General features: G+C 43.7%; 1 protein-coding gene across 14 annotated transcripts in view; it reads left to right on the forward strand.

Annotated features, from left to right (window-relative positions):
• Nucleotides 1-23,299, forward strand: part of ST6GAL2 (ST6 beta-galactoside alpha-2,6-sialyltransferase 2) — an 86,636-nt gene that overhangs the window by 30,137 nt on the left and 33,200 nt on the right. For 2 of the 14 annotated variants that reach the window (XM_068117339.2, XM_078777915.1), the window contains exon 3: nt 22,679-22,749. The exons of 9 other annotated variants lie outside the window; for them this stretch is intronic. The gene's annotated coding sequence lies outside the window, so the exon portion shown is untranslated. Of the gene's footprint in view, nt 1-13,596; nt 13,728-22,678; nt 22,750-23,299 lie in introns of those variants that run through there. 3 more of the 14 variants (XM_068117333.2, XM_078777917.1, XM_068117331.2) reach the window with 2 other exon arrangements.

Here is a 23,299-nt window from a genome sequence, read left to right on the forward strand (position 1 = left end):
CCAGGACTACCAGGAAAGAAGTTGGAATTACAAACAAGGTGGATCTGGGGTGAATTAGTGGGGATAGAAAAGATCAAGGTTTTGGATGGGGGAAGATAAGAGATGGTGGTGAACAGCTGTTTTAAAGACCTGGAGGGAGGAGTGGGATTGAAGGGAGTGTGGGAGTTTGTTCCAGAGGCGGGAGAAAAGAGGAATGAAGGAGTGAAGGTGAGCAGAGAGCCGAGATTTCGGCAGTTTAACCATCAGAGGGTTGCTGGCAGATCTTGTGCGACCTGTAGGAATATTTGGGGGACAGAGCACAGAGAGAGCTGGGGGAGCAAGGCCGGAGAGGAGTCGGTAGAAGACAGAAAGACCACCTACCTGCCTGCGGTGAGTGAGTGAAAAGCCCTCAGAGATAGCTTCATCGCGGGAGATTCCAATGATTCTGAAAGCTTTGGTTTCAACAGCGTTAAGCCGAGCTAGGTGTGAGGCAGGAGCACCAGCCCATAGGGGAGAACAGTATTCCATTGAGCTGCGGATGAAAGCCTTGTATGTGGTGAGGAGCTCAGGTGTGCCTAGGAAGGACTTCGCACGACGGAGGATGCCCAGTCAGCGACTGGCTTTGCAGGCCAGCTTGGAAATGTGGTTTTCCCAAGAAAGATCATGGCAGATAGTGAGACCCAAAAGCTTGAGCGACAGAACTTCTTGGAGAGGATTGTTGAGAAAGTAGATGGGAGGGTTGTCCAGTCGATCTTTTCGGAGAGACATAGTAAGAGTGTGAGATTTGTCAGGATTGAAAGACATGTTCCACTTGTTTGACCAGTCTGTGATTTTGTCCAGGTCTTCAGAGAGTGAGGAGGCTGCAGACTGCCGATCTGAGGGAAGAGGAATGGAGCGGCAGAGAGTGGAGTCATCAGCAAAGAGATAGAGAGGATTTTCCAGAGAGTCGGAGAGATCATTGATAAAGACCAGAAAAAGCACAGGGCCCAGCACACTGCCTTGGGGAACTCCAGCCTGAACAGGAAGGGGAGATGAGAGAAATCCATTCATTGCATAGTTGCATTACATATCATTGATAAGTAGGTCAAGAAGTTACAAAGAAACGGTGTGATTCTCCAAAAAAACCTGATTTGTGTCCTCCTAAGATCCTTTATTGTGATGATACTACATAGATTTCACATGAGTTCTCATTGGTTGATTATACCTTGCGAAAGTGGCTTTCAGCCTTCGCTGCTTTGATTGCCAGGATAATACACGGAAGCATGTGGGCAACATGTGTTTCAAAAAACCCATGGATGGGTTAGATCAGTTGTTCCATTTTTTCTGTCGTTTCCCCCTTCAACCAGTTCAACCGTCCGGATTTCCAGCCCACCCCTCCCCCCCCCCCATATATATATATATATATATATATGAACAAGGAAAAAAGTAGCCAAAACACAAAATGTAGTCACTTAATAACATAAATAACATAATAAATAACATTAAAATATAGCAACACACACACATCCACACACTCCTACACCTACATACAAACCTACACACACAGAGAGACACATACATACTCACACATATAAATTTTATGAATTTTTTTTATTGTATATAAATTTATATTTAGGCCTACCGATGATGTTATAAATGTTGATGTTAAATAAAAAGTCGAAGAACAAAAGAATTAAAGATTTGAGATTTATTCACTAAAGCACAATATTACACGAATGCTAATATTGTATTTCCCTTGGAATAAGTTTCCCCCCTGGAATCCTAAAATTTCCCCCAGGTTGGGAAATGCTGGGTTAGATGATACAGTCTGAGTAGGTTAGTTGATACGCGTATCAACTAACCCTACCGATCTGTATCAAGTAACCCATTCATTTTTGTTTTTTTACAAGACAATGCTGTAGCCATTTATAACTGGGCTTCATATATCATAATATATGTAGGCCGATATAGCCTACACTGTACATCTTTAGAATACTAGGGCATGCCCGTACTATATATATATCTAAAATTATATCCCCCCCCCTATTTACATGAAATGGTTTGGTCCAAAGCGAACGGCTTGCGAGTGGTGACAATCCCCCCCCCTCTATTTACATGCAATGGTTCGGTCCAAAGCGAACGGCTTCCGGAGTTTGGTAAAGAAATCGCCATCGCGTACACAAACGCGCAGGAAAGCGAATGAATCGCAAATTCGTTTTTATTAGTTGTAAAACATAATGCCCAATTATTCAATTAGCGCCAACGTATTTTGGCTGTTTGCAATTTAATCGCAAGGCAAAGTAGAAAGAGAAGAGGGAAAAAAAGAAAAGCCTTGCCTTGCTGCAAACAGCTGCTGCAAACAACAACAACAGGGAAGGCTGCACTGTCCGGAAGTTGGCATATCGCAGTTACGATTATTTTAGTGTTAATGGCCAATTATTCAATTAGCGCCAACGTATTTTGGCTGTTTGCAATTTAATCGCAAGGAAAAGTAGAAAGAGAAGAGGGAAAAAAAGAAAAGCCTTGCATTAACGCATTAACGCTTGCATTGCATTAACGGTTCGGCACACGTGATAGCTCGCTGCTCTCTGATTGGTTGAAGCGTTTTTTGGACATAGCTCGGTAGGTACTTGTCCGATTAATTTCAAACCTTGAAAAGGCACATCCTCGGGTCCCCAGCAATATACCTGGCAAGTTTCAAGTATATCGGACCCGTGGTTGTCGAGAAACAGCGGTCACAGACAAACACACAGACACACAGACACACAGACAGACACACAGAGATTACTGGAATTATAGATAGATAAGAGTTGTGTCCATCTGAGTTGTGAATCTTGTTCCTTTCCTGATATTTCATGCCTACTGATTCATTTGTTTGGCAGATCTTTTTTTTCTCTCTAACTTAACCTTTATCCCTATTGTTAGATATACTTGACATTACCTATGTATACATAAGCCTGGTGTTGGCTTAGTGGTTAGGGTGCCGGCTTGGGATCCTAGGATCCTGGGTTCGAATCCCGGTCGATCGCTGAATTAACGCCAGGGGGGTTGACTCAGCCTGTCATCCTTCCGAGGTCGGCAAATTGAGTACCAGCTTGCTGGGATGAATGATCACGGTGTGTACCCCGATTTAGAATAGGTACACCGTATCCCTGCGCATCGTAAGAGCGTGACCAAGGGTTGGCGTCAGGAAGGGCATCCGGCCATAAAAACATTGCCTCAAAAGGGAACCATGATTGTCATGGGGCCTGCAAGGCTAACCCCTGCTCTAGCGGGGAACATGGCCTTAAAAACGATCATTCATTCATTCATTCACCTATGTACACATAGCAGGTATACAACTGAATAAATAACAAATAAACAGCTTTAATTAACAGTGCTCATTGACTCTGAAAATACCATTAGTACAAATATTACACAGAAATGATGTTTGATGTGTATCTGTAATTATGTGCATGCTGATTTGTTACCATTGGCAGAAATACCATGTAAATCGATGTATCATCTAACTCATTCACCATATAAATCAATGTATCATCTAACCTACGAAGGTGTATCAACTAATCCACTTGGTCAGGTCAGATGATATGTTTGACAAACAGTTTTTTGTGAGCCACCATTCCAAGTTTGATAATGCAGCGGATCTGGCATGCTTCACAGATATGTACAAGACCCTGATATTTATTTTGGACAATTCATGAATCCTGTCGAGCTAACAGTCTTCATTTATAGGCCAACATAACTGAAAAGTGCATCAACTAACCTGCCTCTCCCCTAATTGTTTCGTTTTTTGTTACTTTTATGTCCATCCAAAGACCTAGGAATCGATCCTAACTTTTGCTGATAATTCATTATTGACATTTAAATGCAGAGGAATACCTATTATTATTCCCTGAGTTTTTCTTTTTCTTTCGAAATTTTTTCTTTTTTACCGAGTTTTTCTTTTACCTTTACCGAAAAAATTTCGTATTTTCCAGTCATTCACTTTTGAAAAATTTAAAATTAATGGTCTCAGCAACCGTTGGTCCGATTGACACAAAATTTTCACGTAGTAATTGGCAAGAAATGTAGAATCGGCTGTATCCGTGCTGCTGGCTTGTTCGAGAGAACTGTTCGGCACTATACAACACCAACAACAACAACAACAACAACAACAACAACGTTCCTTCTCTTTTTCAATGCTACAGCTTTGCCAAATCCATATAGGTCACGTCCTAGTATGGCATACGTGAAGTAGAAACCTGCAAACCTCAGTGCCGAGAGTTTCTTGATTTGCTTGATGTCGAAAGTCTTCGACATTCCTGTACCTTTTTTAGTTCTGGCCTGAAATAATAGTGGGGCGGCTTAGCCCAAATATTCAAAAGAATTGTGCATTTTGTGATACAAGCACCAAATTTGGCACAAATGTACATTAATATGTTGCGAACATTTTCAGATATTGGGCCACTTGAAATTCCGTAATTTTTTTTTTCAAATTTTTTCAAATTTCGTAATTTCAAATTTTTCGGGTGACACCGTCACAATTTCGGTCTTCGAGGCCGGCCGATAGGCAAAGTGTGACCGGAAGGGACGAGGTTCTCCTGACCACGTGGCCCTCGATCTGGGAAGCGAGAGGCGTTCCATTAGTGGACGCGCCCCTCACGCCCGACTTTTGGGCGGCCCCGGCAGGCCGTTTGTTTTGACGTTCCGTGACAGGCCTCGCACCCCCACCTCCGGGCCGACCGGAAGCTTGTGCTGAGTACATCATACCTGAACAACTCAGTGAGGCAGAACACAGCAGTGCACACCAGGGTGACCCCTTCAGTGCATAAACCAATTAACCTGTCCACTGCAGGGCATATAGAAATGAAGTTATTTTCTGCATATAATAATAATATAAGTTCAGTTCTATATAACAATTTCTGTTATCACCACTACCACTACAACTACCACTACTACAAGCTTTGTCTGGAATTTTGTGGACTAACAGACAAACAGACATACAGACAAGCTGGGATCAAAACATTACCTCCTTCCACCATTGAGTGTAGAGGTAAACATCATGGAAATTATATCATGCCCTAGATTTAATTCATGCTTACCCGTGTATTTGCTTCACTGGTTCACAAGGTCTTTTGCATACATGTAATTCAGACTCTCGTCTTCATTGCTGACCACACAATGTTCGCAACATATTAATGTACATTTGTGCCAAATTTGGTGCTTGTATCACAAAATGCACAATTCTTTTGAATATTTGGGCTAAGCCACCCCACTATATCGGCCGGCCTCGAAGACCGAAATTGTGACGGTGTCACCCGAAAAATTTGAAATTACGAAATTTGAAAAAATTTGAAAAAAAAAATTACGGAATTTCAAGTGGGCCAATATCTGAAAATGTTCGCAACATATTAATGTACATTTGTGCCAAATTTGGTGCTTGTATCACAAAATGCATAACAGGTTTGCTATGCTGCTACACTATAAACATTGATGTTGTTTAAAAGTGCATGGTAAAATAGAAGCACTGGGAGATCGGTATCATCACCCACAACCGCAGTTGACATTTTATATGATGCCTGGGACTGCAGTTTGATGAAAAAGGAGATCTGCATCTTGTTTTGCTTGGATTCTGGAACATTCTATTGTGAAACAGAGTGCTGCAATGAATCTTTGCTTCATAATCATGGTTGACAAAAACTGTTCTTTTTTCATCTTCTAGATAATGTTTCAAATTTCATTTTGTTCAACTAACTGTGCAACCTCTGAGTGACGTCTTTCATAGAAGTTGTGGCTGAGTCGCCATTAAATACCACTTTGCACTGGTTGTCATGTACATGGACCCGTTAGTCATGGACCCGGATGCAGCTAAATATGGCAGCATTTCTATGACAGCATGAAGAAGTAGTCTCCAATTTCTTGTGTTCAGCCTTGATAAATTGACGTATAATATCAATCATATTGCGACGGATGTCGCCTCTGGATTACTCTGAAAAGACGGCGTGTCCTTAAGAGACCAGGAATACCAGTTGACCCGGAATTTCCTGCAGGATCCCACGCCTAGAGTCGTGTTGCCATACACAAAAGCCCGAGTGCGAGCGGGTACTATGCCGGAGGTCACGCAACAGATCCTAGCAGAACCAACATTGCGAACCGCATCTGAGATCTAACTTCGATCACTAATTACTATTGGTTTCATGCTGCCATCAAAACACACAGAACAAGTCAGGATACAGTTTCTTGAGGAAATCGCTTTTAGTGGCAGTAATAGAAATGCAAGTATTCAAGTATGCAAGTACTATCCAAGGAGAGAAAACAATCAAGTGGCAGAAATGTACAACAATTAATCTCAGCACGTATACATTCTTAAAATATCCCCTACGGGCTATCTGATATATCCACCTTCGGAACCTTAACGGTGACTTATCACTCTACAGTAGATCAGCATCATGCATCCATTGTGGAAGGGAGAGATGAGTGATTGGCAAGTACGATGAGATGAGGACAGTACGGACTCCTGAACACCTCATACCAGTGCAGTGGGGCCGGTGTTGCTTGTTGATTGTGGGTCCCACTTCTTGATTGAAACTGGAACTCTTCTCACTCCTCTCCCGCTTCTTGTATGGCTGTGCCTCTGGGGTTTCCCGGAGGGCCAGTGACTTCCCTCGCGGAATGTCTTAAATGCGTCCCTTTACAGGATGCCCGGGTGATGTAGATGGAGGGTCCAGCAACGCAGCACGTGATGGAGAAGATGAACAAGGGCAGAAGCGCGAGTAAATAAGGAAGATAATGAAAGGACAGATAGGAAATTCCAGAAAGAACGAACAACAAATAGTGAAGATAAGATAGTGAGTGGTGAGGCATAGATCAAGCGCAAAGGAAAGTGCCAAAAAGAAACACTTGGTCGGGATTGTGCTGCCAGAGAACATAGCTATCGAGTTTTATTGTCCCCCGTCGCACCGCGGAGCGAAAGGGGGACTATGGTTTTCCCCTCCGTCCGTGTGTCCGTCCGTCCATCCGTCCGTCCGTCTGTCCATGCGTGCGTGCGTGCGTGCGTGCATGCGTACATGCGTGCGTGCATAAGCGAAGGACCGCATTCGAATTTGGTGTGTGGGTGCAACCCACGTCAAAATCCAAGATGGCCGCCGCCATGTATGTCTGATGCCATGTCTGTCTGAACCTTGTGAGCGGAATATCTTGAAAAATAAGCAAAGTACCAACTTCTAATCTGGTGTGTGGCTGTATCTAGGCATAAGGAAGAACCCTATTGAAAATTGGGTCGCCACGTCAAAATCCAAGATGGCCGCCGCCATGTATGTCTGAACCTTGTGAGCTGAATATCTTGAAAAATAAGCGAAGTACCAACTTATAATCTGGTGTGTGGGTGTATCTACGCATAAGGAAGAACGCCTTTGAAAATTGGGTCGCCACGTCAAAATCCAAGATGGCCGCCGCCATGTATGTCTGAACCTTGTGAGCGGAATATCTTGAATAATAAGCGAAGTACCAACTTCTAATCTGGTGTGTGGGTGTATCTCGGCATAAGGAAGAACGCTATTGGAAATTGGGTCGCCACGTCAAAATCCAAGATGGCCGCCTCCATGTATGTCTGAACCTTGTGAGCGAAATATCATATCATAGCATGTTTTCTGCGTCTTCCACTTTGTCAACTAACATCACTTCCCCGACGGGGGACCGAGGCGTAAGGCTTGTTTATTTATATATTTTTGTACTCTTCGTTTTTTCCTTTTTTTCTTTTTTATTTGAGTTGCTCCAGAGATAATAAAGCAAATGGCTTGTATAAAAGGAAAATTACACATATTGGATTTCTAACTACACAATCGCAACGCAGATTCATCAACATGGACTTTAGATAGTTAAACTAAACAATACAGTATACATTAATATGAAATAACTAACTTTAACTATGTGAGGATCTCTTTTGAACCCCACAAAACCATAACAATATCCATATACTGAAGCCACAACAAAGTTGTGCGGTCGTGACTCATGGATGCCTTGACCTGCTATAATTTATGGCATATATTTTCACGAACCCGAGGTAACTGTGATGGCTCAATGCATGCCAACTTATCTGGCAACGTATCAAGAAAAACAGGTGCTACAACAACATCTTTGTTTACGCCACATTTCAGCATGCATAATCTTTCAAGATTGGCGGATACACACTGTTTCTTGTCAGTATTTGCTGCACCCACAAAGTCAGGTACGTCTACTATAAACGGATGAGTGTGTGTGTGAGCGTTGGTGAGGCATATTTTCGTGTCTATTAATTGCATACGTCTATTAATTAATTACGTATTACGTAGCATTGAAATATACCTTTTAACTTTTAGACTTATGAGACCCCTTCAACTTTTGAAGACCCTTTAAAACTCCAAAGACTCCTAAATACCCAGAGGACCCAAAAGACCCAGAGCACCCAAAAGGCCCCGAGGACCCAAAAGACCACAAAGTTCCCGAGGACCCAAAATACCTATAAGACACAAAAGTCCCCACTGACCTAAAATACCCAGAGGACCCAAAAGTCCCCAAGGACCCAAAAGACCACAAAGTTCCTGAGGACCCAAAAGACCCAGAAGACACAAAAGTCCCCACTGACCTAAAAGATCCAGAGCACCCAAAAGTCCCCGAAAACCCAAAAGACCACAAAGTTCCCGAGGACCCAAAAGACCCAGAAGACACAAAAGTCCCCACTGACCTAAAAGACCCAGAGCACCCAAAAGTCCACGAGGACCCAAAAGACCACAAAGTTCCCAAGCACCCAAAAGACTCCCAGGACCCAAAATACCCCCGAGTCTGGCAGGCAGGTATGCTACAAGGCCATGCACACCAATGAAAATTTAGTCCAATGGACCAACGGGCCCCCTAGTGTATCCTAAATGTATGGTATTTCAAATGCAGCTGAGGCAATCAATGTGTTGAGGGTAATCAATGTGCATAAACAAGAAAGCGACCACAGATTACTCTGGAAATTGTTTCACCACTGAGCATGTTTTCCACTGTAATTTTACAGCATAGGCTTACCTGAAGGACTTCCTCCAAACCAGACGCTGCCATCAAGTGGCTAATGCAAGCCAAGAAACTCATTTGGACATGTCGCGCACCAAGCCAAAGCACAATCAACTTTGGATCACTGTCTTCTGGTTTGCTCACGACAATTGCCATTGCCTCCCGCCACAAAGGCTGGTCAAGCGTAATGATGGGTCATGGGTGTGAAGCCATATTTGCTAGTCTGTTTACTCACAAGCAGAAGATGGATGGTTGCAAGAGTTGGATGGTTGGTCATCAGCAAGAGATGGATGGTTGACTTACCTGGACGATCTCTTTTGGCAGCGTGTGTCATAACTGGCCATAATGGCCTGGTGATTTTATTAGCCCCCGTTGGACTTAGTCTGTAATGGGGACTTATGGATTTGGTTCCGTCCGTCCGTCCACAACCATGTTTTGGAGATGTATGGACCGATTTTGTCCACTATACAGAATCAAGGCCATTGCACAGTCTGTTTAAATTGGAGAATCTCAGTTCTTCCAACTTCTACTTTGTCATCTTTGGTTAAAACAACTCTTGGAACAGTTCTACTACAAGTGGTGGATCCTGGTGTTGTGGTGGTGATGATCGCTACTGCACAGAAGGTGCTCAGCACATCAGTGTTCCAAGTGTTGTGGTCAACATTATCGGCTCCATATTGACCAAACTGTCCCGGGAGGTAAGTCGGATATATTGAGGGCTTGCGTGTGACAGCTGCACTTCTTTCAAACATCTTTACTTCTTTGTAGGAGCTACAAAGGCCATGTTGATAGAAAGTGTCAATTATAAACCTTGATCCAAAATGGCGGTGCAGTTGCAAGCCAAGCCCTATGTGCAGTGGGGCTAAAACAACTCTTGGCCTTGCAGGTTGTATTGTAGCTTGACCAATGGATGCAACTTTGAGATTTGTATCCTTTCCAAACGTAATAAATTGGAGAAGACGCTTTAGTGACTGTGGAATAAAATCCAAACCCTGTTTGATATCCAAGCCCTGTTTGATAGTTGCACAGTCGTTGATAAGGTATGCATTTTATCTGCTCCAGGATCATCAATCATCGGCACAGAGGATAAATCATGGAGACTAGTCTCAGCTGTGCCTCTAGATGTAACAACATGGGATTTCCCATTGATTTCAGCAAAAACAAGAAGAAAAAGACATAAAATGCCATATACCCCATGGTTTTAATAATTTTGATGTACGGAGTTGAATGCCGTCAGTCGGCCATCTTTGTTTGGATTACAAAGCAAAATCTTCAAAATCTTCATATGTATATTCATGTACTGTCTTTGTGCTAAGTTTGAACAAAATCAGACCATGCATGTCTGAGAAATGGTTGGGGACACGTTTAAGTAACAAAATGGCTGCCAGTCAGCCATCTTGAATCTGATCTCAAAAAATGACATGCATATGTAAGCCATCATTCATTATCTGCGTTCATAGTTTGAACAAGATCAAGAAATGCATGGCCGAGAAATGGTTGAGGACGTGTTCAATATCGGGTTTTTTACAACGAAAATGGCTGCCAGTCTACCAGTCGGCCATCTTTGATCAGATCGCAAAATAAAGTGAGGCACATCTGTATGTCATCATGTACCCGAGGACCCAAAAGGTCCTCGGGTCCAAAAGGTCCAAAAGGTATGCCAAGTTTGAACAAAATCGGATCACACCTTTCCGAGATATTGTTGCAGACGCACGGACGGACGGACAAGTCCCAATCAATAAGCCCCCATTTTGGACTAAGTCTAACAACTTTGTCACCAGAATGATACAATAGTCTGGATTTCATGGAGATGAATCCAAATGGTCGGGCTGACAGGATGGCCTAGAGGTACGCACACTTGTCTCTAAGCTGTCTAGCCTGGGTTTGAATCCCGACCCAGTTATAAAGTGTCATCCCGGTGTTTCACAGGCAAGATGATTCATCCATGTGTGGTTCATCCCTTGGTTGGACATTGAACTGCATGGGCGTCCCGTCTACCAGCATTAGTTGGTGGATGTTAAAGATCCCATGGTGTCCTTCGTGAAGAATAGGCGACTCATCTCCGGCACGATGAAGGAATTCTAAATTTCTGCCCTAACCAGCAGAGGGCATAGCCACACCCTCAGCCAATGATGCCACCACAAATTAAGAATCCAAATGGTTGATAATTATCAGTCACTCAAAAAATCATCATTGTTTCCTTGTAGGTACTGAACTACCACCGTGAAAGCTCTGTGTCGTGTGGCCTACCTTCCCTTTTTTGTTTGTGTGGTGTCCTTTGCTCATAGCTCAGCCTGGTGTTGGCGTAGCAGTTAGGGTGCCGGCTTGGGATCCTAGGATCCTGGGCTCGAATCCCGGTCGATCGCTGAATTAACACCAGGGGGGTTGACGCAGCCCGTCATCCTTCCGAGGTCTGCAAATTGAGTACCAGTTCACTGGTAATTCCCTGCGTGTCGCAAGAGGCGACTAACAGGGTTGGCGGCAGGAAGGGTATCCGGCCATAAAACTTTGCTTCAAAAATAGGACCACGGTGCCCAAAAAAAGGCCAACCCCTGCCCTGCGGGGAAAAAAATGCCCTCTAAAGGTGGTTGGTGTCCTTTGCTCCCATGGAATTTGTTTCATGTTTTGGAAGTTCATGCTACAGGCCTGGTGGAACATTGCATCAGTAGAAGATAGACCCATTCATATCTAATTACTGAGCAAATCTCTTCCATAGACTTTAGAAAGTTAGTACCTCTGCCACCGAAGGTGGACCAAGGTTATGCTTTCAGCATCGTGTGGTACAAAACGTAAACAGGTGAGCCAGGCAGAGGTTTGCGCTCTACTGAGTGCCCTTCTAGTTGTCATTCTTCATTTGTTCTTTGGAGAGATATCTCCCTCTCCATTCTATTTGTATCAACTGTGATTCAGGGATATGAATGTGCGGGGTGGCTGCCATCATGAGTCTTGCTTTACAAATGTGGTTGTTAATCATTGTTTTGATTTATTTTTTCCCCTACAGTAGGGTTTCAAAACTGACCAATGCTTTTCCTTCCTGCCTATCCCTCGCAGACTCATATTGAAATGTAACTGCCCCTGCGTCACACTGCGTTTCTTGTTGCTTTCAGTCATTTTGTCCCTCTTGTTCCTCCATGAGCCTCGCCATTTTTATTCAAAATACCAGCATTTTGAGTTTGAATGTCTTGAATAGAACCCTTGCTGAAATGTTTATAACGTTATCGGTCATTGGTTCGATTGATCTTTTTTTGGTCACGTCACGGTCCGGTCACGTTTTTTTTTTGCCAATCGTATGGAGAAATAGTTTTCAACAGTCGAGGGTGCGAATTGATTCGATCGGTCCAAACGTCCAGCTATCTCCTTTATTTCCGATCATATGGCTAAATAAAAGTAACCTTTTGTTGAAATTTTTTTTTTTCCATGAAATAAAGTTCCTTAAAAAGTTACAAAAGAGAGAAAGGGTGGTGGTGGGGGCCCCAAGGTTGTTTGCCTCGGGGGCCGGGCTGGCTCTCGACGCGCCTGGGTAGATATCTTATTATAATCTTATTATAATAGAGCAAACGTATATGGTTATGTATGTCGCTATGTTTATATGCAACGATAACGGCTTCTTCTTCTTCAAATAAAATTACCCCCCTCTTAATTGCGTTAAGACTGCTGAGACCCCTCAGACCTTTGAGACCCTTTCATTCCCCCAAGACCCTTCAGACCACCAAGACCCCTGAAGACCCAAAATACCCTGAAGACCCAAAAAGACCCCGAATACCAAAAAGACCCCGAAGACCCAAAAGACCCCGAAGACAAAAAATACCCTGAAGACCCAATAGACCCCGAAGACCCAAAAAGATCCAAAGACCCTTAAAGACCCAAAATACCCTGAAACCCAAAACACCTCAAAGACCCAAAATACCCTTAAAGGCCCAGAGGATCCAAAAGACCCTGCAGACCCAAATGGCCCTGAAGACCCAAAACACCATGAAGACCCAAAAGACACTGAAATGGACAAAGATGCCTACCCCTCTGAAACGACGTGTGGTGAGGCGTGCGGAGCGCGCCGAGTGACGCTAGTATGTATCAATAATGGAGATACTTGTGATATCTGGTGCTATCAGCATCAGCCTTGACAGTACAGGAGCCTTCTGTTTATGTATAAAATTTGACCAAATATAATCCGCTTTTTGTTTTCTTTTACTGTTTTAATTTCCTTAATTTGTCACACGTCCTCATGCGTACATCATCATGATATGCATATTTTGCATAAAAAAAACATGGCGAGGTCAATTGATGTTTTGCCCACAGTCCCTGCATGGTAAATAATACATTTCATCATTTCCAGAAAAAAGCAGGTAAATGGAAAAAAATAAAAAAATGTTTTAGGTCAGGTTACAATGCCCGTCCTCTCCTTCCCATCCAAAGAATGAAATACTCCACCATGTAGCACTGCACAGCTCTCTTTCGACACGCGACTGTGAAACAGAACCGAAGAATGTCCCAGAGGCTTGCTTTCCTCTCCATTATCCTGTTTTAATTCGTACGCTTCCACTCCAAACCCCCCATCCTCCATCCTCTTTGTTCCTATTCATTGTCTATACTCCTCCCTCTCCTCCCATATTTTATTTTTTTCTCATTCCTCCTCCCATCCGTGTGCATTCTGTTTCTCTCTCTGTTCTCCGACGCCGCGGTTCTGTTCGAGCCGCCGGAGTCTGTCGTCACCCCATGGTGCTCACCAGACTCTCCGGCATGTTTGCTCACCATGCTCGGTGAGTTCCTGGTCCGATCCCGGTCTGTGCGCAAGTATCTTATAATAATGAATTTGAAAAAAGATGAAGAAGGGCCATGATTGGTGTGGGCTTTTATCGATGATAAGAAATTTATGTTGATTGGGCGATGCAGAGGATGCCACAGAGAAATGATTAGCTTGAAGAGAGCATTGCATTGAAAAGATGGAGAAGTGGGTACGAATTGAGTGTTTAGTAGCTGTTGTGCTTAAAACAAGGGAAAGGGCAAAAGACCGGTTATAATGAGGCATCTGATTTTGGGGGAGTGGCTCCGCTCTCGGAATCGAGGAGACGAAATATAGGGAGTGGTTGTTTGTGCAACAGACAAGTGGTGTGATATATTGCAAGAAGCAGTCCGTGTGGTTTCATGTTGCGGTGAAGGAAAGCATGTGGGAACCTGCGTAGTAGGTGCGCTTTCCATTAATTTGGTGAGTGGTGAAAGGGTGTATTATATTGGTGGAGAGAGATTGTGCCTGGTAAGAGAGAGTTTAACAGTTTAAAAACATGATATTATGCTTTCCTCCAGTAGAAACATATTCTAACTTGGTAGGAATCTCCATGTTCACATTTGCGGCAAATTAAGTTGAAGGAATTGATTTTATACATTATCTCTTAATTTAAATATTTGGAATACCAGCGAGCCGCCTCATGAAGGTTCTGTGGTTTAGCTTTGACCTATTACCCTTCCGATTAATTAAATGTACACATAGGGGAGAGGCAGGTTCGTTGATACAACCTTCCTCCTAGGCCTCAGAAATGAAACTAGTATAAATGCTGCCCTCTGTTGTCAGCTAGTTTTTTTTGTTTGTTTTTTTTTTTTTTTTTGTATACAAGATCGAGGCTCGTGAAAGAGCGAACATTTATCACACAGAAAGACAAACCGACAAACCGACACATAACCGACAAACCGACACATAAAACAAATAACATCGGGAGCGGTAGACAAGATGGGGAGAGAGGGGGAAGGACACAAACACAACATTTGAGAGCAGGAACCGAGAGACATGGAGACATCGAGAGATCTGTGGGAGGGAGAGGGCTTTGGGGGGAGGCATGGGAAAGGGGGTGGGAGAGGCATAAAACATATGGACACTGCCAGGACTACCAGGAAAGAAGTTGGAATTACAAACAAGGTGGATCTGGGGTGAATTAGTGGGGATAGAAAAGATCAAGGTTTTGGATGGGGGAAGATAAGAGATGGTGGTGAACAGCTGTTTTAAAGACCTGGAGGGAGGAGTGGGATTGAAGGGAGTGTGGGAGTTTGTTCCAGAGGCGGGAGAAAAGAGGAATGAAGGAGTGAAGGTGAGCAGAGAGCCGAGATTTCGGCAGTTTAACCATCAGAGGGTTGCTGGCAGATCTTGTGCGACCTGTAGGAATATTTGGGGGACAGAGCACAGAGAGAGCTGGGGGAGCAAGGCCGGAGAGGAGTCGGTAGAAGACAGAAAGACCACCTACCTGCCTGCGGTGAGTGAGTGAAAGGCCCTCAGAGATAGCTTCATCGCGGGAGATTCCAATAATTCTGAAAGCTTTGGTTTCAACAGCGTTAAGCCGAGCTAGGTGTGAGGCAGGAGCACCAGCCCATAGGGGAGAACAGTATTCCATTGAGCTGCGGATGAAAGCCTTGTATGTGGTGAGGAGCTCAGGTGTGCCTAGGAAGGACTTCGCACGACGGAGGATGCCCAGTCAGCGACTGGCTTTGCAGGCCAGCTTGGAAATGTGGTTTTCCCAAGAAAGATCATGGCAGATAGTGAGACCCAAAAGCTTGAGCGACAGAACTTCTTGGAGAGGATTGTTGAGAAAGTAGATGGGAGGGTTGTCCAGTCGATCTTTTCGGAGAGACATAGTAAGAGTGTGAGATTTGTCAGGATTGAAAGACATGTTCCACTTGTTTGACCAGTCTGTGATTTTGTCCAGGTCTTCAGAGAGTGAGGAGGCTGCAGACTGCCGATCTGAGGGAAGAGGAATGGAGCGGCAGAGAGTGGAGTCATCAGCAAAGAGATAGAGAGGATTTTCCAGAGAGTCGGAGAGATCATTGATAAAGACCAGAAAAAGCACAGGGCCCAGCACACTGCCTTGGGGAACTCCAGCCTGAACAGGAAGGGGAGATGAGAGAAATCCATTCATTGCATAGTTGCATTACATATCATTGATAAGTAGGTCAAGAAGTTACAAAGAAACGGTGTGATTCTCCAAAAAAACCTGATTTGTGTCCTCCTAAGATCCTTTATTGTGATGATACTACATAGATTTCACATGAGTTCTCATTGGTTGATTATACCTTGCGAAAGTGGCTTTCAGCCTTCGCTGCTTTGATTGCCAGGATAATACACGGAAGCATGTGGGCAACATGTGTTTCAAAAAACCCATGGATGGGTTAGATCAGTTGTTCCATTTTTTCTGTCGTTTCCCCCTTCAACCAGTTCAACCGTCCGGATTTCCAGCCCACCCCTCCCCCCCCCCCCCCATATATATATATATATATATATATGAACAAGGAAAAAAGTAGCCAAAACACAAAATGTAGTCACTTAATAACATAAATAACATAATAAATAACATTAAAATATAGCAACACACACACATCCACACACTCCTACACCTACATACAAACCTACACACACAGAGAGACACATACATACTCACACATATAAATTTTATGAATTTTTTTTATTGTATATAAATTTATATTTAGGCCTACCGATGATGTTATAAATGTTGATGTTAAATAAAAAGTCGAAGAACAAAAGAATTAAAGATTTGAGATTTATTCACGAAAGCACAATATTACACGAATGCTAATATTGTATTTCCCTTGGAATAAGTTTCCCCCCTGGAATCCTAAAATTTCCCCCAGGTTGGGAAATGCTGGGTTAGATGATACAGTCTGAGTAGGTTAGTTGATACGCGTATCAACTAACCCTACCGATCTGTATCAAGTAACCCATTCATTTTTGTTTTTTTACAAGACAATGCTGTAGCCATTTATAACTGGGCTTCATATATCATAATATATGTAGGCCGATATAGCCTACACTGTACATCTTTAGAATATAAGAGTTGTGTCCATCTGAGTTGTGAATCTTGTTCCTTTCCTGATATTTCATGCCTACTGATTCATTTGTTTGGCAGATCTTTTTTTTCTCTCTAACTTAACCTTTATCCCTATTGTTAGATATACTTGACATTACCTATGTATACATAAGCCTGGTGTTGGCTTAGTGGTTAGGGTGCCGGCTTGGGATCCTAGGATCCTGGGTTCGAATCCCGGTCGATCGCTGAATTAACGCCAGGGGGGTTGACTCAGCCTGTCATCCTTCCGAGGTCGGCAAATTGAGTACCAGCTTGCTGGGATGAATGATCACGGTGTGTACCCCGATTTAGAATAGGTACACCGTATCCCTGCGCATCGTAAGAGCGTGACCCAGGGTTGGCGTCAGGAAGGGCATCCGGCCATAAAAACATTGCCTCAAAAGGGAACCATGATTGTCATGGGCATCCTCCGTCGTGCGAAGTCCTTCCTCGGCACACCTGAGCTCCTCACCACATACAAGGCTTTCATCCGCAGCTCAATGGAATACTGTTCTCCCCTATGGGCTGGTGCTCCTGCCTCACACCTGGCTCGGCTTCACGCTGTTGAATCCAAAGCGTTCAAAATCATTGGAATCTCCCGCGATGAAGCTATCTCTGAGGGCCTTTCACTCACTCACCGCAGGCAGGTAGGTGGTCTTTCTGTCTTCTACCGACTCCTCTCCGGCCTTGCTCCCCCAGCTCTCTCTGTGCTCTGTCCCCCAAATATTCCCACAGGTCGCACAAGATCTGCCAGCAACCCTCTGATGGTTAAACTGCCGAAATCTCGGCTCTCTGCTCACCTTCACTCTTTCATTCCTCTTTTCTCCCGCCTGTGGAACAAACTCCCACACTCCCTTCAATCCCTCTCCTCCCTCCAGGTCTTTAAAACAGCTGTTCACCACCATCTCTTATCTTCCCCCATCCATAACCTTGATCTTTTCTACCCCCACTAATTCACCCCAGATCCACCTTGTTTGAAATTCCAACTTCTTTCCTGGAAATCCTGGCAGTGTCCATATGTTTATACCTCTCCCACCCCCCCGCCCCCCTTCACTTGCCTCCCCCCCAAAGCCCTCTCCCTCCCACAGATCTCTCGATGTCTCCATGTCTCTCGGTCCCTGCTCTCAAATGTTGTGTTTGTGTCCTTCCCCCTCTCTCCCCATCTTGTCTACCGCTCCCGATGTTATTTGTTTTATGTGTCTGTTCGTCTTTCTGTGTGATTAATGTTCGCTCTTTCACGAGCCTCGATCTTGTATACAAAAAAAAGGTATACAACTGAATAAATAACAAATAAACAGCTTTAATTAACAGTGCTCATTGACTCTGAAAATACCATTAGTACAAATATTACACAGAAATGATGTTTGATGTGTATCTGTAATTATGTGCATGCTGATTTGTTACCATTGGCAGAAATACCATGTAAATCGATGTATCATCTAACTCATTCACCATATAAATCAATGTATCATCTAACCTACGAAGGTGTATCAACTAATCCACTTGGTCAGGTCAGATGATATGTTTGACAAACAGTTTTTTGTGAGCCACCATTCCAAGTTTGATAATGCAGCGGATCTGGCATGCTTCACAGATATGTACAAGACCCTGATATTTATTTTGGACAATTCATGAATCCTGTCGAGCTAACAGTCTTCATTTATAGGCCAACATAACTGAAAAGTGCATCAACTAACCTGCCTCTCCCCTAATTGTTTCGTTTTTTGTTACTTTTATGTCCATCCAAAGACCTAGGAATCGATCCTAACTTTTGCTGATAATTCATTATTGACATTTAAATGCAGAGGAATACCTATTATTATTCCCTGAGTTTTTCTTTTTCTTTCGAAATTTTTTCTTTTTTACCGAGTTTTTCTTTTACCTTTACCGAAAAAAATTCGTATTTTCCAGTCATTCACTTTTAAAAAATTTAAAATTAATGGTCTCAGCAACCGTTGGTCCGATTGACACAAAATTTTCACGTAGTAATTGGCAAGAAATGTAGAATCGGCTGTATCCGTGCTGCCGGCTTGTTCGAGAGAACTGTTCGGCACTATACAACACCAACAACAACAACAACAACAACAACAACAACAACAACGTTCCTTCTCTTTTTCAATGCTACAGCTTTGCCAAATCCATATAGGTCACGTCCTAGTATGGCATACGTGAAGTAGAAACCTGCAAACCTCAGTGCCGAGAGTTTCTTGATTTGCTTGATGTCGAAAGTCTTCGACATTCCTGTACCTTTTTTAGTTCTGGCCTGAAATAAACATTGATGTTGTTTAAAAGTGCATGGTAAAATAGAAGCACTGGGAGATCGGTATCATCACCCACACCCGCAGTTGACATCTATCTATAATTCCAGTAATCTCTGTGTGTGTGTGTGTCTGTGTGTGTGTGTGTGTGTGTGTGTGTGTTTGTCTGTGACCGCTGTTTCTCGACAACTACCGGTCCGATATACTTGAAACTTGCCAGGTATATTGCTGGGGACCCGAGGATGTGCCTTTTCAAGGTTTCATATTAATCGGAGAAGTAGTTACCGAGCTATGGCGATTTCTTTACCAAACTCCGCAAGCCGTTCGCTTTGGACCAAACCATTTCATGTAAATAGAGGGGGGGGGGGGGGGTTCTGTGGTCGTTGCGAATGGACCAAACCATTTCATGTAAATAGAGGGGGGGTTCTGTGGTCGTTACTGCCACGTGGTTTCAAAGTTTTTTTTTGTTGTTGTTGTTTGCACGCATGCTTTTTTGCACGCACGTACGGGCACCCACGTACGGGCACGACCTAGTCTATCTATAATTCCAGTAATCTCTGTGTGTATGTATGTCTGTATGTTTGTCTGTGACCGCTGTTTCTCGACAACCACGGGTCCGATATACTTTAAACTTGCCAGGTATATTGCTGGGGACCCGAGGATGTGCCTTTTCAAGGTTTCATATTAATCGGACAAGTAGTTACCGAGCTATGGCGATTTCTTTACCAAACTCCGCAAGCCGTTCGCTTTGAACCAAACCATTTCATGTAAATAGAGGGGGGGGATTGTCACCGTACTCGCAAGCCGTTCGCTTTGGACCAAACCATTTCATGTAAATAGAGGGGGGGGATTGTCACCGTACTCGCAAGCCGTTCGCTTTGGCTTTGCGAATGGACCAAACCATTTCATGTAAATAGAGGGGGGGGGGGGATTGCCACCGGACCAAACCATTTCATGTAAATAGAGGGGGGGGGATATAATTTTAGATATATATATAGTACGGGCATGCCCTAGTTTTATATGATGCCTGGACTGCAGTTTGATGAAAAAGGAGATCTGCATCTTGTTTTGCTTGGATTCTGGAACATTCTATTGTGAAACAGAGTGCTGCAATGAATCTTTGCTTCATAATCATGGTTGACAAAAACTGTTCTTTTTTCATCTTCTAGATAATGTTTCAAATTTCATTTTGTTCAACTAACTGTGCAACCTCTGAGTGACGTCTTTCATAGAAGTTGTGGCTGAGTCGCCATTAAATACCACTTTGCACTGGTTGTCATGTACATGGACCCGTTAGTCATGGACCCGGATGCAGCTAAATATGGCAGCATTTCTATGACAGCATGAAGAAGTAGTCTCCAATTTCTTGTGTTCAGCCTTGATAAATTGACGTATAATATCAATCATATTGCGACGGATGTCGCCTCTGGATTACTCTGAAAAGACGGCGTGTCCTTAAGAGACCAGGAATACCAGTTGACCCGGAATTTCCTGCAGGATCCCACGCCTAGAGTCGTGTTGCCATACACAAAAGCCCGAGTGCGAGCGGGTACTATGCCGGAGGTCACGCAACAGATCCTAGCAGAACCAACATTGCGAACCGCATCTGAGATCTAACTTCGATCACTAATTACTATTGGTTTCATGCTGCCATCAAAACACACAGAACAAGTCAGGATACAGTTTCTTGAGGAAATCGCTTTTAGTGGCAGTAATAGAAATGCAAGTATTCAAGTATGCAAGTACTATCCAAGGAGAGAAAACAATCAAGTGGCAGAAATGTACAACAATTAATCTCAGCACGTATACATTCTTAAAATATCCCCTACGGGCTATCTGATATATCCACCTTCGGAACCTTAACGGTGACTTATCACTCTACAGTAGATCAGCATCATGCATCCATTGTGGAAGGGAGAGATGAGTGATTGGCAAGTACGATGAGATGAGGACAGTACGGACTCCTGAACACCTCATACCAGTGCAGTGGGGCCGGTGTTGCTTGTTGATTGTGGGTCCCACTTCTTGATTGAAACTGGAACTCTTCTCACTCCTCTCCCGCTTCTTGTATGGCTGTGCCTCTGGGGTTTCCCGGAGGGCCAGTGACTTCCCTCGCGGAATGTCTTAAATGCGTCCCTTTACAGGATGCCCGGGTGATGTAGATGGAGGGTCCAGCAACGCAGCACGTGATGGAGAAGATGAACAAGGGCAGAAGCGCGAGTAAATAAGGAAGATAATGAAAGGACAGATAGGAAATTCCAGAAAGAACGAACAACAAATAGTGAAGATAAGATAGTGAGTGGTGAGGCATAGATCAAGCGCAAAGGAAAGTGCCAAAAAGAAACACTTGGTCGGGATTGTGCTGCCAGAGAACATAGCTATCGAGTTTTATTGTCCCCCGTCGCACCGCGGAGCGAAAGGGGGACTATGGTTTTCCCCTCCGTCCGTGTGTCCGTCCGTCCATCCGTCCGTCCGTCTGTCCATGCGTGCGTGCGTGCGTGCGTGCATGCTTACATGCGTGCGTGCATAAGCGAAGGACCGCATTCGAATTTGGTGTGTGGGTGCAACCCACGTCAAAATCCAAGATGGCCGCCGCCATGTATGTCTGATGCCATGTCTGTCTGAACCTTGTGAGCGGAATATCTTGAAAAATAAGCAAAGTACCAACTTCTAATCTGGTGTGTGGGTGTATCTAGGCATAAGGAAGAACCCTATTGAAAATTGGGTCGCCACGTCAAAATCCAAGATGGCCGCCGCCATGTATGTCTGAACCTTGTGAGCTGAATATCTTGAAAAATAAGCGAAGTACCAACTTATAATCTGGTGTGTGGGTGTATCTACGCATAAGGAAGAACGCCTTTGAAAATTGGGTCGCCACGTCAAAATCCAAGATGGCCGCCGCCATGTATGTCTGAACCTTGTGAGCGGAATATCTTGAATAATAAGCGAAGTATGTACCAACTTCTAATCTGGTGTGTGGGTGTATCTCGGCATAAGGAAGAACGCTATTGGAAATTGGGTCGCCACGTCAAAATCCAAGATGGCCGCCTCCATGTATGTCTGAACCTTGTGAGCGAAATATCATATCATAGCATGTTTTCTGCGTCTTCCACTTTGTCAACTAACATCACTTCCCCGACGGGGGACCTAGGCGTAAGGCTTGTTTATTTATATATTTTTGTACTCTTCGTTTTTTCTTTTTTTCTTTTTTATTTGAGTTGCTCCAGAGATAATAAAGCAAATGGCTTGTATAAAAGGAAAATTACACATATTGGATTTCTAACTACACAATCGCAACGCAGATTAATCAACATGGACTTTAGATAGTTAAACTAAACAATACAGTATACATTAATATGAAATAACAAACTTTAACTATGTGAGGAGCTCTTTTGAACCCCACAAAACCATAACAATATCCATATACTGAAGCCACAACAAAGTTGTGCGGTCGTGACTCATGGATGCCTTGACCTGCTATAATTTATGGCATATATTTTCACGAACCCGAGGTAACTGTGATGGCTCAATGCATGCCAACTTATCTGGCAACGTATCAAGAAAAACAGGTGCTACAACAACATCTTTGTTTACGCCACATTTCAGCATGCATAATCTTTCAAGATTGGCGGATACACACTGTTTCTTGTCAGTATTTGCTGCACCCACAAAGTCAGGTACGTCTACTATAAACGGATGAGTGTGTGTGTGAGCGTTGGTGAGGCATATTTTCGTGTCTATTAATTGCATACGTCTATTAATTAATTACGTATTACGTAGCATTGAAATATACCTTTTAACTTTTAGACTTATGAGACCCCTTCAACTTTTGAAGACCCTTTAAAACTCCAAAGACTCCTAAATACCCAGAGGACCCAAAAGACCCAGAGCACCCAAAAGGCCCCGAGGACCCAAAAGACCACAAAGTTCCCGAGGACCCAAAATACCTATAAGACACAAAAGTCCCCACTGACCTAAAATACCCAGAGGACCCAAAAGTCCCCAAGGACCCAAAAGACCACAAAGTTCCTGAGGACCCAAAAGACCCAGAAGACACAAAAGTCCCCACTGACCTAAAAGATCCAGAGCACCCAAAAGTCCCCGAAAACCCAAAAGACCACAAAGTTCCCGAGGACCCAAAAGACCCAGAAGACACAAAAGTCCCCACTGACCTAAAAGACCCAGAGCACCCAAAAGTCCACGAGGACCCAAAAGACCACAAAGTTC

The sequence above is a fragment of the Myxine glutinosa genome, chromosome 5 (assembly GCF_964187855.1).
Source record: "Myxine glutinosa chromosome 5, kmMyxGlut1.1, whole genome shotgun sequence".
NCBI classification, from domain to species: domain Eukaryota; kingdom Metazoa; phylum Chordata; class Myxini; order Myxiniformes; family Myxinidae; genus Myxine; species Myxine glutinosa.